The sequence below is a fragment of the Podarcis raffonei genome, chromosome 9, assembly GCF_027172205.1.
Source record: "Podarcis raffonei isolate rPodRaf1 chromosome 9, rPodRaf1.pri, whole genome shotgun sequence".
In the NCBI taxonomy this organism is placed as follows: Eukaryota; Metazoa; Chordata; class Lepidosauria; order Squamata; family Lacertidae; genus Podarcis; species Podarcis raffonei.
This window is the reverse complement of record NC_070610.1, coordinates 31,897,018-31,912,249: the sequence shown is the minus strand read 5'-3', so window position 1 is coordinate 31,912,249 and position 15,232 is coordinate 31,897,018. Positions and strand designations below refer to the sequence as shown.

The 15,232-nt window shown below is 38.6% G+C and overlaps 1 protein-coding gene across 1 annotated transcript in view; it reads left to right on the top strand.

Annotated features, from left to right (window-relative positions):
* TENM3 (teneurin transmembrane protein 3) overlaps positions 1 to 15,232 on the top strand; it is a 1,264,592-nt gene that overhangs the window by 205,035 nt on the left and 1,044,325 nt on the right. Inside the window, exon 2 of the mRNA XM_053402551.1 lies at positions 14,734 to 14,787. The gene's annotated coding sequence lies outside the window, so the exon portion shown is untranslated. The remainder of the gene's footprint in view (positions 1 to 14,733; positions 14,788 to 15,232) is intronic.

Below are 15,232 nucleotides of genomic sequence, written 5' to 3'. Positions count from 1 at the left end.
CTGTGGCTTTATTTTACCTTAATAGCAAGGGCTGGGGGAAAGCAGTAAGATCCGACTACTGCTCAGGGCATTTTTAATTTGTAGTTAAGTTTTATTTTGTCATTTAGTCCTATTAGCAATCATTAAGCAATTTAATAATTAGATGCCTCATTAACATTTTAATGAGGCTACTGGCCATTGGTAAGTGTAATTAAATTAGTTTTATTGTATGATATTTTGAAGCTGTGATTAAATTAGGTTTTACTGTGCTTTTAAGAACAAACCTACGGAGATCTCAGTGTAGCAGCCGTCTTGTTAACTTAGGAAGTGTCTATGAAATAGTAATGTGGGGGGGCAGGCACGGAAATAAAATTCCCTACTGAGGTTAATCACAAAAGGAAGGAAAAAAAATTCAAATGTTCCTGCTGCCTCCCACCCCAGGGTTACTAATATATCACTGGTGTTAGCAGTACGTCTCTTTAACATTATTCATTGTGGATAGTTTTATATAATCTGCTATTAATTTTTAAGAAACAGTGCCTAGAAGATGTGGCATCCAGTGCTTTATAAATCAGGGACTAATCCTGGTGTGCTTAGTAAGACAAAACTCCTGTGGAGTTCAAATGGAATTTTACAACACTGGGAACTGCAGGGTATGGCCTTGCCTGAAAGCTGGCTTCATTATATTATTGCTATAGTGACAAATTGGGCTATTGGAGAAGGAGGTGGAGGAAAGAGGGAGGGTTGCAGCATTCTCAGTGTCTAGCAAGTAAGGCTTGTTCCTGCTGTCAGAATCTGTGGGGGCGCAGCAACAGGAACACAAGGGCTAATGAATGGCAGGTTGGCAACAAGGCAAATTGCCATATGAAACGCATACTCAGATTTCTTTTCATGTTGTCAGGAATGATATGTGAGTCAAGAAACAGAGCAATTTGTGATAGCCAAATAAATGGTGGGCATTTCAAAAGGCCAGGTTGTCACTGCATAAAACACAAGGTCTCATGGATTCGCCATAAGTCTGTAATTTAGATCAGCAGATGTAAAAATGTCTAATATTCCCATCCCATCCGGCATAAAGGAACAGAAGAAAGCATACTACAAGATTCCCCACTCCCACCCCATGCCTTCCACATGCTTCTGGCAGTCCTGCGCTGGAGAAACTGAGGGTGGGCTGTCTGGGTCCTAAGTGGCGAAAACAGCCTCTGCCAGAGACTCCAAATCCCCTTGACCATGCCTTGACGCAGACATACTGTATGGGCACATGCCTGGTATTGCCACATCTCACTTCCCTCTCAGCTGACCACAAACAGCACTCCAAGATGCAGAATAGCACAGCTGGAGGGATTGCAATAGCATAAAAATGCAGGAAGGTGCAGAAGATACTAATGGGAGTTAGGGGGACATGGGAACCTTAGGCACCTTGGGTTTACAACCTACTGTTGGCTTGACTTAATTCATACAGTTTGATTTTTAGAATACATGGTAGCAACAATAAACAAAAACAGACAAGTAAATACCTTTCCCCTCACACTTCCTTAAGCTGATTTTGATCACTAAAGCTTTGTAATGTGTGTACATTCTCCGGTATTTTGAATATAATAAGTTTTTGTTTGTTTTTAAACTATTAATAAACTTGGATATATTTTTTGTGGTCAGTTAGACATCAAAAGGCAACCTCTGATAATTGATACTAAGTAATTGCATGATACTAGTCTCTGGAGAAATAAGCAGTACTGTAAAATAGATAAATTGATATCAAAATGTAAAGCTTAGGTGAACTGAACTTTCCATTTCATATCTAAAATATTATAATTTCAGCATTAGAGCTGAATCACAAAAGAGTTTACAGACTGGTTCCTTGCATGTTTACTCAAAAATCCTGTGAGATTTCCTCCTAAGTAATTGTGCATAAAAAACAAGGTCTCCAAACAACTCAAATGTCACTTGTCTTACATACTAGGATAACTATACAGGGGCAGCTGGTTAGTTCAGCCTCCTGTGTATATACATGCATTCAATGAATGATCACTGCATATGGTCTGTCTCCTGATAAAGATAGAAAAGTCTTCATTACAGTCTTGGTCCTTAAAATTTGTTTTAATTTGTTGGAAGCCACCCAGAGTGGCTGGGGAAACCCAGTCAGATGTGTGGCATATAAACTTATGCTATGTAAAGCTACAGGTGGCTATTTAAATTACAAATATTTGAGTTTTACCAACATCAACTGATTTATTTGATTGAATGTATGTAGTATTTTATTTCAGAAATACTATCAGGATGTGTGTGTGTGTTTCAACTAATAATGAAATGCTTTCTTTGTGTGTTACTTGAATTATTAAAAAAAAACAACCACCCATCACTTTCTCTAGCTCTGTAGACACATGAAGTTGTGTGGACAATGGATATGGACAAAGGCTTTGGATGATGATAGGCTCCTAATCTGATAAGATTTTAATTAAAGCCAAATATAGTTGTTCATGTGGTGTGTCTGTATGTGTGCATATATATTTGTGTGTGTGTGTTCAAAACTGAAAACCACTTTATTTAAAGGCCTCCAACACCTCCACAAATTTTCATTAGAAAGTCATTAATTTATTCACAACTTGGTATGTAAATATTATTTATTGCATATTCAGCTCATTAATGAGTCTGTCTAGATCCTCAAAGACTTTTACACATTCAAGTCCTAATTGGTCAAAAGGTTTGAGCATAGGTGCTTAACTGGTTTATATACTGAAAGAAAACTTCATGTGCAAATAAAATGTTCTTGTATTGCAAATGCCTTTCACGTAGCACAGTAGCCCCAGAAATTCTATTTATTATCGTCATATCTCATTTTGTTTTCATAACAATTGTTAATCATTCAATAATACACTGTGAAAAATGTCTTCAGGACTAGTAGGCATATTTTCAAAGCATATTAGAAAATGGAAAAGAAAAACTGACTTGCAGGTTATTATAAACGTCCATGTAATATAGCTTCATTTTCAACTGTGTGCTTTCTAGACGTTGATCTAGACGTTGAAAAAGATTCAGATAACTCAGCAAGGAGGTTAGCCCTCTGTTGGGAAGACTTGTTCACAATCTAATATATCTAATTGCTAAGGGTTTTATTCTTTATATTGAAACATCCCTTTTCTTGATTTAATTCTTTTATTTCTTCTGCTACACCTGTACTACATTCAGCATTTCCTTAGCCTCCTTGGTGTTTGTTAACAACATGATTCCTAGACCCCTTTAGAAGGGTACCTGATAAGCTAATGATCCAACCCAATGTCTTATCCACCAAAGTTGTGCCATTTGTAATGAGGTAGGCAAAAAAACCCCTCTTCAGACAGGCCATATTATTTGCTGGGGAGGGGGATTCTCCCTGGCCCCAAATACAGTGACAGAGTATTCCATAGCAAGGTCCTAACACTAACCACACAAACAAGGTGTGGGTAAAGAATCTAACGGTGAATTGAGCAGAAGAGCTGGGTCACAGCTTGAATTTGTAATAAGTATGTGCACCTGGTTGAAGCCAGGCTACTGTCACAAGCCCAGCCCTCCCACTGATTGGCCCATTTGAAAGGGCTTTTTGCACCAAAACCGCTCAGCCAGAAGGGGAGGGCTTTGCTATCCCCCAATGGATGGGCGCAACATCCAAGCCTTAGCTGCGTCAGGCAGAAAATCACTGCTTCCCCAGAGCTCCAGGTAAGCGGCTATTGTGGAATGAATTTTGAAATGCTCTCAAGTGTATAACAAGATAGTTAAGTTTCTTTGATGAATTGCTTTGCAACAGTGTAATTATGCATTTTACAGGATAGCAATTTGTATACTGTATAAAGTACAGGTATGTGTTTGCTGTAATTATTAGAGTCCATTGCTTGTGCTATGTTAATGTTTCTGAATTAAGCAACATGAAGCAATTTCTACCATGCTTCATTCCACAAACCTTAGGGATCCTATCTGTGGTTTTCAACACTCGCCTAAGGGAGCTTTGAGCACAAGACTTCTGAACTACTGGATTTTATGCTGCAGTGTAGTTTTTGAGTTGTCAAATAAGATAGAAGCTACTTTATAGTATGAAAGATCAGAACATTTAAGATGGACAAGGCAGATCTGATGCTATTTTTAACAACAAAAGAGTCTTGCCAGACAATATGCAGCCAGACACTTCATAAAAGGGTAATCTTTACGATGAGTCATTACAGTAATTGCCTCAACATTTCCTGCAGTAGTCAAGATAGCACCTTCTTTTTTGCCATATACCTGTTTTATGAGCGCTAGAAAAATTGATTCATTTCCTGAGAAGCTAAAAGACTGGTAGGGAGCAAATTTGCTTTTCTCCATGAAACACCTTTAAGTAACAACATTGTTCCATTGTTTTGTTCTGTTTTTAAAATGCCATTCCTCATTTTTCTATTCATTTTGTCCAGTGCAAGTGATCACCATGATTCTGCACCAGGAATGAGGTGCAGAAAGCTTCAGACTATGTCATCTCCCTCCCCTTGCACACACAAGTAAAGGAGTCAAAACATACTCTTTCACAAAGCTTGGTCCCCCATTACAGTGGTACCTCAGGATGCAAATGGGATCCATTCTGGAGCCCCATTCACATCCTGAACAGAACGTAAGATGCGTCTGTGCATGTTTCACTGCTTCCGCGCATGCGTGTGACGTCATTTTGACCGAAAACCCGAAAGCGCTCAGTCTGAAGCGTATTTATCCCAAGGTATGACTGTATATCCATTATTTATGAACCTGGAAACTATTGTTTGCACTTACCAAACTTAATTAAGACAAACCAGAATCAAACCCAAATAGATTTAACTGGAAGTTATCGTTCTAAAGTAAAAGAAGAATTTCCTCATTTGGAATTGTAGTTTATTAAAAAGTGAAAACTGTAGTTTCCTTTGCGTCCCCCGTCCCCCCCGCTTAACCAGGCTTCTGTGTTACTACAGTTACTCTGTGTTTATTGGGCCAAAAAGGTTACCACCCCTTTTTGAGGCAACACCATGCTTTTACAAAAGTGTGATAGTAGCAATTACTGAGTAAATATTTTAATGTAAGGTAACTGAAGTCAAATATACTTTCCACAGATTCAGTTTAAAGTAAAATATATATTACAGCAGTTTCAAATGTACAATATTTGGATTAGTCTATTGTATCCCAAATTATGCTACATTAATCATATAGACTTCAATACCTCTGGACAGGTTTTATTGTTTGTTTATTCCCTACCCCCCCCCCAAAATTATGCCACCACCCCACAAAGAAGCATCTATGTTTGTGTAGTTCCATAACGCATCAGGACTATTGATTCAAAACCCTAAAATGTTTTTTTATATATTTGACTTTTTATTTCTATTCTTTGTATATCATATTGTTGTTTTATTGCTATGGCCAATGGCTGACACAAATAAAGATTCATTCATTCATTCATTCTAGCTTCAGGATTTAAAAAAAACCTATACCATGCACACCACTTTCTACAGGTTCACTAATAGGAAGTGAATTTGTCACCTTGAAAGTACTAAAGATCAGCAGAAATGGAATTGCTGTAGATCTGACCTTCCTTCTTCATTACTGGCTGCCAGATCTATAAGTGGGGGAAAGATTGAGCATTTTACAGCAACATAAAGAAGCTACTGGATGTGATACTTGCTAAAACTGTTAGTGTCTCACATTGGGAGAGGTTTGCTTGTGAATCTCTCTCTCTCTCTCCCTCCCTCTCTCTCTCTCTCTCTCTCTCTCTCTCTTCATGTTTAAACACAGTGAGAATTAAGACTATGGCATCATTTTATGATCCAAGTTTGTTGCTTCTACCAGCATTTGCTCAGTGTAAACTTCATTTTAAATGTCCATGAAAAAACAGGCCCTGACCCAACTCTCATATAACAATTGGGTGGTAAATGCGCATTCCTATTGGCAGCTACATAAAGTTCAGTAACGCCAAGATATGCTTCACCAGGTAGATGGAGATATGCACCCAGATCCTCACGTGTGTTTCCATATCAGCTATTTGAGTAGAAATAAACTGCTTCTGCACATAGAGCCCTTTCTTGTATTGGGAAGGTGCATAGAGAGATTTTGCTCATGTGTGGTTTTGAATTATAATATCAGACAGTTTAGGAGAGTCACTTTCACAGTGATAAGCTCAGAAATTGGTGGTCTTGGAGGTAAAGGGAAGAGTGTTGCGAATTAAATGTGAACCAAGGATTAGCATACATACGCTGCTTTTTTCAGCCAGAACTCACCAGAACCATTGCCATTATAAGAGAACAAGGGAGGCATTCACAATGAGCTCTGGCACCTCTTTTTCTAGAAAAATAGCACTGCATATATATACCCCAACAGAGCTGAGACTCAGCAATCTGGGCCAGTTGTTACCATTTGCCAACCATATTATATAAACAAAATCTAGTGGTAGTTTCCATGGCTTTGACCCACCCTCTGCATGAGCAGAAGCCTGCTCAGCAAAACAGATTTCCTCCCTCCTGCCCTGTGTGTCCCCTGAAAAAAATTCTCCTGAGCATGTCAAGAAAGTTTTTATATTAGGTATGGGTTGTTCCAGTAGGAGAGAAAAACCCAATCTAAGATAAGCATCAATGTGGTTTTTTTTAAACCACCTTGCATTGAGGCACTATTATTAGAAGCTCAATAATGCATTTTCCCCATCAATCAGCATTGGGCATGATCAAGCAATAAAGTGTCTGGCCAGAATTTATACGTGCTCCCTTGCTTTTCTGAAAGAACTACAACTGATTACTGTAGGTACAGGCCTGAACTTCTTTGAAATGAATAATATATTAAGTGGAACTTTATGGGGCAGGTGCCAAAAAGCAATGCTACTGAGCCATCAGCTATCTATTAAAGCAATAACGGTACACCCCGAGGGCCCTGGTTTTTGGTTACAACATGACACGGTCCTTCATTACATGTTGCCATTGACAATTCCCTGGTGATATGTGTAAAAATAATATTATAAATATCTCTCCTATAATTGAGTTATAATGTGAATCAGTGCATCTTTACCTAGCCAAACTGTAATGTCTTATTTTTAACACAATCAGTAGTGAGCATCACTTCTATACTGTCTTGTCCAGAATAAGGGATAGCAAAGCTGATAATTCTTACCTCGGATAAGATTTAGTGAGAAAGTATTTGGGAGTCTCATGCTCTTCTCTAATGCTTGCATCACAAGATTCTGAAACTCATGTTTCAGATTGTGGCAGACAACTTTAGTTGGCAGCTCTGGAAGCAAAACATGAGAAGAGGCCAAGGGATGGATGTGAGCAAATGAAGCTGCATCTGTACAGTACTTAGCTTTGGTTTTGAGCTTGTGATGACGTCCAATTGGTTTGTTTGTTATAAATATGACTCTTCATCCTGAAGGTGCCCAGGCCAATGCACAACATAAACAACCATTTGCACGCTTTACTGTGGGTCATGCCCAATGAGTACAGTGGTACCTCAGTTTACAAACTTAATCCGTTCTGGAAGTCGGTTCTGAAACCGAAACCGTTCTTAAACCGAGGTGCGCTTTCCCTAATGAGGCCTCCTGCTGCTGGTGCCCTTCCACTGTTCGGCTTCCGTTCTTAGACCGAGGTAATGTTCACAAACTGGGACACTACTTCCGGTTTTGCAGAGTTCATAACTGAATAGTTCATAAACAGCTGTTCTTAAACCGAGGTACCACTGTAGTGCCTTCGCTGCTGATTTCAGAGTACAGGAGTGTATGTGGTTGTTTAATGTGGGTCCTGGGCAATTTAGAGCTTTGTATATCAGTACCAAAATCTTCCGTTGGGGCAGCCAGATTTGGTTTTTTAAGAATCAGTGTCACATGACCCAATTTAGTTGCCCCACAGCCTGGTAACCTGATTCTGCACCAGCTTCATATACAGTGGTACCTTGGGTTAAGAACTTAATTCGTTCCAGAGGTCTCTTCTTAACCTGAAACTGTTCTTAACCTGAGGTACCACTTTAGCTAATGGGGCCTCCCACTCCTGCCTTGCCACTGCCGCGCGATTTCTGTTCTTAACCCGAGGTACTATTTCTGGGTTAGCAGAGTCTGTAACCTGAAGCATCTGTAACCTGAAGCTTCTGTAACCTGAGGTACCACTGTACTGTACTGATCAGGAGCAAGAGATGATTGAGTAACTGAGTCTGGTAGGGTTGGGGAAAAAGAGGAGGACCGCAATAAGGGTTATTACTATCAATAAAGATGGAGTGTAACAGTTGCACCCTCTTTAAGTGCCTCATGGCATTTAAATTTATAGGCACTATTTCTAGGCCAGGGCACAGGCATTTCAAGCTTTTTCCTCTTGATCAAACATAGTTGCTAATGTTGCCATAGGCATTAAAACTGAATGCTCCTATTTGCCTAGAAAATCCAGTGCAAGTGGGCATATAGGATAAGGAAAATGTGCATTAGTTACACATTAGTAGTAACTAATGAATAGTGAGTGTATGATAAACCTCACAACATACATGCACCAAATGTTAGAGAATAGGCATAACATGAATTGTGCTGAGTGCAATGCTCTTTTAATTTTAAGGGTCATCAGCATACTAGATGCCATTCAGGAGGGTATAATGGTGTGTGTATCTATATGTTTGTATCTATCTAGCTGTCTGTCTACCTGTAATTATCTTTTCCTCCTATAAGCTTACAGAGTAGCCTTCCCCATTCTGAATCAATATACGTTCATTTTCCAATCAAGCCTGACTTGGTAAAAAGAAAAAAAAGGAACTATCGTAGATAACAGAAATCTACAAGTCAAAGAAATGTGAAAGGAGACACTTATATCCACATACACTGCAGTGTCACCATAGCTATAATTTGTGTGAATAGAAATACCATCCATATGTCTTTGATATCAGCAAAACAGAAGTAAGAATATATTTCATTTGACTGGATCAGACAGCGTGTCCTAAAGCTGGATATTTAATCTGTCACTTTGTGATTTCATAATTCATTGTCCTGTATTGAGTACAATCAAAAGTAGTGATTTCTGGAAAATGTAATCTTTAGGTTCCAATAAACTCTTTGACAGGCTTTGTGTTGATGGACTACTGTGAGCTGAAGGCTGTTTAGAAGATCTATTAGTTTCTAGATTATTTTTGTCAATTGTAAATGTTCGGGGTTGTTGTGGGGTTTTTTTGTTTCCACCTACACACTCAAAATATGACTTGCATATCTGGTGTATAAATATAATGAAACATTGACATTATCTCCATTGCCAGAATGCATTATTTATCATTGACTAGGTCCCTTTGATAAGGGACGTGGGTGGCGCTGTGGGTTAAACCACAGAGCCTAGAACTTGCCGATCAGAAGGTCGGCGGTTCGAATCCCCACAACGGGGTGAGCTCCTGTTGTTCAGTCCCAGTTCCTGCCAACATAGCAGTTCGAAAGCACATCAAAGTGCAAGTAGATAAATAGGTACCGCTCCGGCGGGAAGGTAAACGGCATTTCCGTGCGCTGCTCTGGTTCGCCAGAAGCGGCTTAGTCATGCTGGCCACATGACCCGGAAGCTGTACACTGGCTCCCTTGGCCAATAAAGCGAGATGAGCGCCGCAACCCCAGAGTCAGTCACGACTGGACCTAATGGTCAGGGGTCCCTTTACCTTTACCTTTTTAGGTCCCTTTGATAGGTGAAAAATACAAGAAACATTTCAAATAAATTGTTTAATAATATTATTAAGAAAGAATGTTGATGTGATTGTATCTTTACATTGCTCATAGTGGGTGGTTGTGGATTTTAAAAGCTGTTGAACAAATTTAGGGGCTACACAGTATCTTTTCTGCATAAAAGTAAGAGCTATCAGTCTCTGAAGCTTTGAAAAACCCTTGAGGACATATACTTTGTATGAGTACCAGTTAATGTCAAGCCTTGAACTAAACATCAGTTAAAATGAAAAAGTATTACCTTTGCATATGCAGAATCTTGTTTTCCATTTTCTGTTGGCTAACTTTTGAGAGAAGTAACATTTGAGTCAGGCCACATCTAAGCATTGTAAGATAGGAAAATCTGTATTGCAAATCATGTAATTATAAGTTTTCATTGTATCCCTGCTTCTCATTCATTCTCATTCTCATAGTCACAGAGGAGTCAGATGGGCTTATGGAAAAACATGCAAACCATTTGACCAGAACTATCTTTGTTTTTGTTGGATGGCCTGAAGCAAATGATATTTAGAACATGTATGCATGTTCTAAAGTCAGCTTAGTACAATATGGAAAAAGGGAATGGAGATCCTGAGGTCCTGAGTGCAGTGCTGCTGTCCTCCTAACCTCCATGTAAATGTATTTCAATAACATGCCACCACCTGATATAACTCAGCTAAGATTATTTGTTTTATTTTTAATGGAACCCCCAAATACTTGAGGACATCTTTTTAAACAATCCACTGCGCTAGGGAAGATTCCAAATCCTTGCTTAGCATTGGTTGAGCATGGGCCTATCACAGAAGGAGTTTTAGCATGAAATTAACCCTTAACAACAAGCCTCTTGTGTGCTTGTGTCAGAGTGGGAGGGATTCCTTATGGGGTGGAAGAGAGTAGGCTGATGCCAGCAATGTGAAGACCTTTCTTACAGCTGAACATTTGCTCTCCAGATAGAGCGAAATAAAAAAAGGGGCAGGTAATAAGTAAAATTTTCTCAGCTGTTTCTCATATGAGAAAAATGAACAGCCTTGTTCAGTATATAAGACATCACATCACACAGCGATAAAGAAGCTGGTTTACACATGTAAACCAGTTTACACATGTAAGCCAGTGCCGCTGTGAATAAGGAAAAGAAATTGCATTATTTTATTTTATTTTATAAAATATTTATTGAAATTTTACAAAAACATAAATTTACAAAATACAAAAGAAAAAGAAAGAAAAAAACATACAAAAATACATAAGGGAGAAAAAATAAAAATACAAAGTACCAAAAACAAATAGATACAAAAGAGTTAAAAACAAACCCATTTTTTGTAACTTTAAACTCATTAGCTTGTTTCCTTGACTTCCTCACACCTCCCCTTTCTGTATTCCCTTTTAAATAATGAATTTCATAATGAATGATTTTAGAGTGTTGTTTGTGTTGTACTTTTGTATTGTTTTATTGTTGTTAGCCGCCCTGAGCCCGACTTCGGCTGGGGAGGGCGGGATATAAATAAAATTTATATTTATTATTATTATTATTATTATTATTATTATTATTATTAATCAAATCAGCAAATCCTTACCCTCTTTCGTTTATCTTAACTCTGTATCTTAACATATTATAGCTCTATATTTTCATCCATTATCAACTCATTTTTGCATATTCTCATTACCTTTGTTGCTAGTGCCTCTTATTTTCAATCCAACATCATTTTTAACATTCATTAATTTTACAGTGTTTCTGAAGATAGTCTTTAAATTTCTTCCAATCTTCTTCCACCAACTCTTCTCCCAGGTCTCGGATTCTGCCAGTCATTTCCTCTAATTCCATATAGTCCATCACCTTCATCTCCCACTCTTCCAGGGTGGGTAAATCTTGTGTCTTCCAATACTCTGCAATGAGTATTCTTGCTGCTGTTGTTGCATACATGAAGAAAGTTCTATCCTTCTTTGGCACCAATTGGCCGACTATGCCCAGAAGAAAGGCCTCTGGTTTCTTCAGGAAGGTATATTTAAATACCTTTTTCATTTCATTATAGATCATCTCCCAGAAAACCTTAATCTTTGGGCACGTCCACCAAAGGTGAAAGAATGTACCTTCATTTTCTTTACATTTCCAACATTTGTTATCGGGCAAATGATATATTTTTGCAAGCTTGACTGGTGTCATGTACCACCTGTATATCATTTTCATAATATTCTCTCTTAAGGCATTACATGCCGTAAATTTCATACCGGTGGCCCACAACTGTTCCCAGACAGCAAACATAATGTTATGACCAATATCTTGTGCCCATTTAATCATTGCAGATTTAACCGTTTCATCCTGCGTATTCCATCTCAACAGCAAGTTATACATTCTTGAAAGTATCTTAGTTTTGGGATCTAACAATTCTGTTTCCAATTTTGATTTTTCCACCTGGAAGCCATTTTTTTAATCCAAATTATAGGCCTCTCTTATTTGATAATAATGAAGCCAGTCTTGCACTTTATCTTTTAATTTCTCAAAACTCTGCAATTTCAATTAAATTGCATTATTTTTGACCAAGGTGTTTAACGACAAAACTGGAATTCTTCACACAGCCATCCAAGCCAACCAGTGCATAAAAGCGTATTGTACTTTGCCATTTTAATTACATTTCTGCCTGCTGCTTTTCTTAATGAATAACTTTAATTAATATAAGTTCTGTCAAGAGAAGCAACATTTGCATCCACATTGTACAAAATAGCCAACCTAAATTGCTACTCATATTTCCCCCCACACCTGTGCAGATCAGTTCCGGGGATCCCCCAACCGTCTAGAGCCAAACTGGGGACAGGGTGCAGGGGCACCTGGGGAAGAAGTCCCATTGTGCAGTTGGAAGCAGCTAAATGTCCATGAATAGTTCTTCTCTACAGTTTATGTTAATTTTGGGAGATCCAGAACTCTACAAATATATTGTGGTGGCATTTATGGAAAAACAGTTATTGCTACTAAATAAAAGGTTGGGAATGTACTGGCTGGCTATGTTTCATTTCCCTGTAACTGCATGTTACAGTTTAAGGGAAAGGTAGAGGCTGGAAATCCCTTATTCTTAAACTTCCCTTAATATATTTAGCCTCCCAAGCTTGCCTTGAGCTGCCTTTTACCAGCATGGGGTCCAGACCCATAGTGATGCCGCAGTGATATTCTCATCTCAAATTGTTATCATCATGGTAGTGCAGACGAATGTCCTGGGCACTCCTTATGCCCTATTTTAACCCTGAAGGAGAAACTATGGGTGGCTGGATATGCAAATACTGAGTGGAAATGTGGAAAAAGCAGGGGAGAAACATCTTGTGCAAACAGAGAGTTTTGTGAGCAAAGGCAAGGATGAAACTGAGTCAAGACAATCTCTTTCACAGCCAGGGTTTGACAAGGAGTTTGACCTCTACAGGGAATTGATTTTTCCTGATTTGTTGCAGAAGGGGAGAGAAAGAATGGGGAAACTTGTTGATGCCCTAGTCTTACTGTGGATGGTGAGATGTGTCATGCCATCAACACAATCGATCCTGAGCAACCCCTCTGGCACCAAAGTGGTCGTTTGGTATTCTGAGGAATTTTGGTGACTGAAACAGGCAGGATGATGGATAAAGCACAAGTGTCATAAAATTAGTGGTGAAGACAACTAGGCATTTGTAGAGTGAAAAATCATTTACAGTATATTGTGTGGCAGTGAAAGGAGAGCTGGCTCCATCACATCCTTGAGTAGCTGTCCAACAGTTCTTTTGCATGGCAGCTTGTCTCTGTGACAATGTGAATGGTGTAGTTAGGATGGCCACAGCTATTGTAACCTGGGGATGTGAACATGGTGCTTCCTACATCCAGCCTACCATATGTGTACAATTAACCTTGCCCATAGTGTCTGATTAGAACTAGCCAAGTGGCATTGGCCATGATGGCCAATAAACTTAGTCCCAGTAAGACAGAAGCTTAGTCCTACTAATCAATTGCCCTATGAGGGACTAATTTTCAGGTTTGGGGAGAATGTTGCCTTCCTTTTATGGCAGGAACTGCATTCCTCTTGAAATAGCAGGTTCATAGCTTGAGAGTACATTTTGATCCCTCTTTGCCACTGGAGATTCAGATGGCCTTGGTATCTAGGAGAACGTTTCATTGCCTTCGGCTGGTGTGCCAGAAATGCCCAGTCCTGGATGGATGAAACTTGGGCATAGTGACCCTCTCATTTTTAACTTCTAAATTAAATTATTGCAACATGCTCTATATGCAGCTAGTGCAAACTGCAACTGCTAGGATGCTTAATGGAATGCTTTGCAGATATTGTGTTCATGCTGAGTGATTTGCACCAGCCCCCTGTTTCAGGCATTGTTGTTGATCTAGACCAGTGGTGGCTAAACTTGGCCCTCCAGCTGTTTTTGGACTACAACTCCCTAGCTAACAGGACCAGTGGTCAGGGATGATGGGAACTGTAGTCCCAAAACAGCTGGAGGGGTAAGTTTGGTCACCACTGACTTAGACTATTCTAAAAGACGCTTCTAGTCATATTGTGTTTAGCTGGCAATAACTCTAGCCAAGATCCCTTGAAGAGTCTTCCACATTGATGAATGATGGCTTCTACATTGTAGAATGGCACCCCCCTTCACAAGACATTCCTGGGCACTGATACTTAGTATAGGTTTTATTGAACTTTGGGATTCTGATTTTTATTGTGCTAGTTTCATTTTGTAAACTGCTTTATTTTTTACACTGGAAGGCCATCTGAGCCATTCACAATGAGGAAACACACTGGGCTGCTTCTTATTGTAGATGACATTGAACTTTTATGGCTTTGAATTCAAATTGTAGAGAGGGTTAAGTGTATATTCTCCATTTTTGAATTTGTATGTTAAGCTGAATTTGTCTGAATTCCCTAAGTGGCATTTCTTAGCTCTTGCTAAGACGCTCTTGGTATTAAGACATAATTTTCAGTTGGCCCTGCTTTTGTTGTTCTTAATTCATGGAATGAAACTAAAATGGGGATATTATGGTTGTTATATTTCTTATTTATGGGATGAAAATATTCTTATTAGCTGTGCAATTCAGAGTTTATTGTATTTTAAATTAATGTATTCGTGTTTTGGTGACTTTTTAACAGGCAATAACTTCAAGCTGGCATTGTGAATACAGATTCTGCTACAAGAAAATAACAGTAAGTGTTTCTGTTTGCTATAACTTGTTCTAAAAAGATACTATTTCATATATGTGACTGTGGTATTATTTGAATGAATTTTTAAAAGCTACTTTTCTTTGGCCTATCTTGTCATATTCCTTTTACAAAGATTTCCCCCCCAGAACTTTAGTGGTACAGTTTTAATAGTATTAACTGATAAAGAAGGAGGGATATTGTTCTCATTATACAGTCTTTTAATTTAAAATGCATTGAATAAATGCATTCTCCCCCACCTTTGGGTTATCAAAATAGAATTGTTTATAAGTATGTAGGGAAATGCTAATGTGCTTACAGATATAATGTTGGCTATTCCATTTTCATGTGAATTGTTGATGTGAGCTTTTAGATTAAAAGGATCTGAATTTTCGCTGCAAAATAGAAATATTAATGTTGTAATTAGCTCAGTAATTGCAAAAGGAAGATG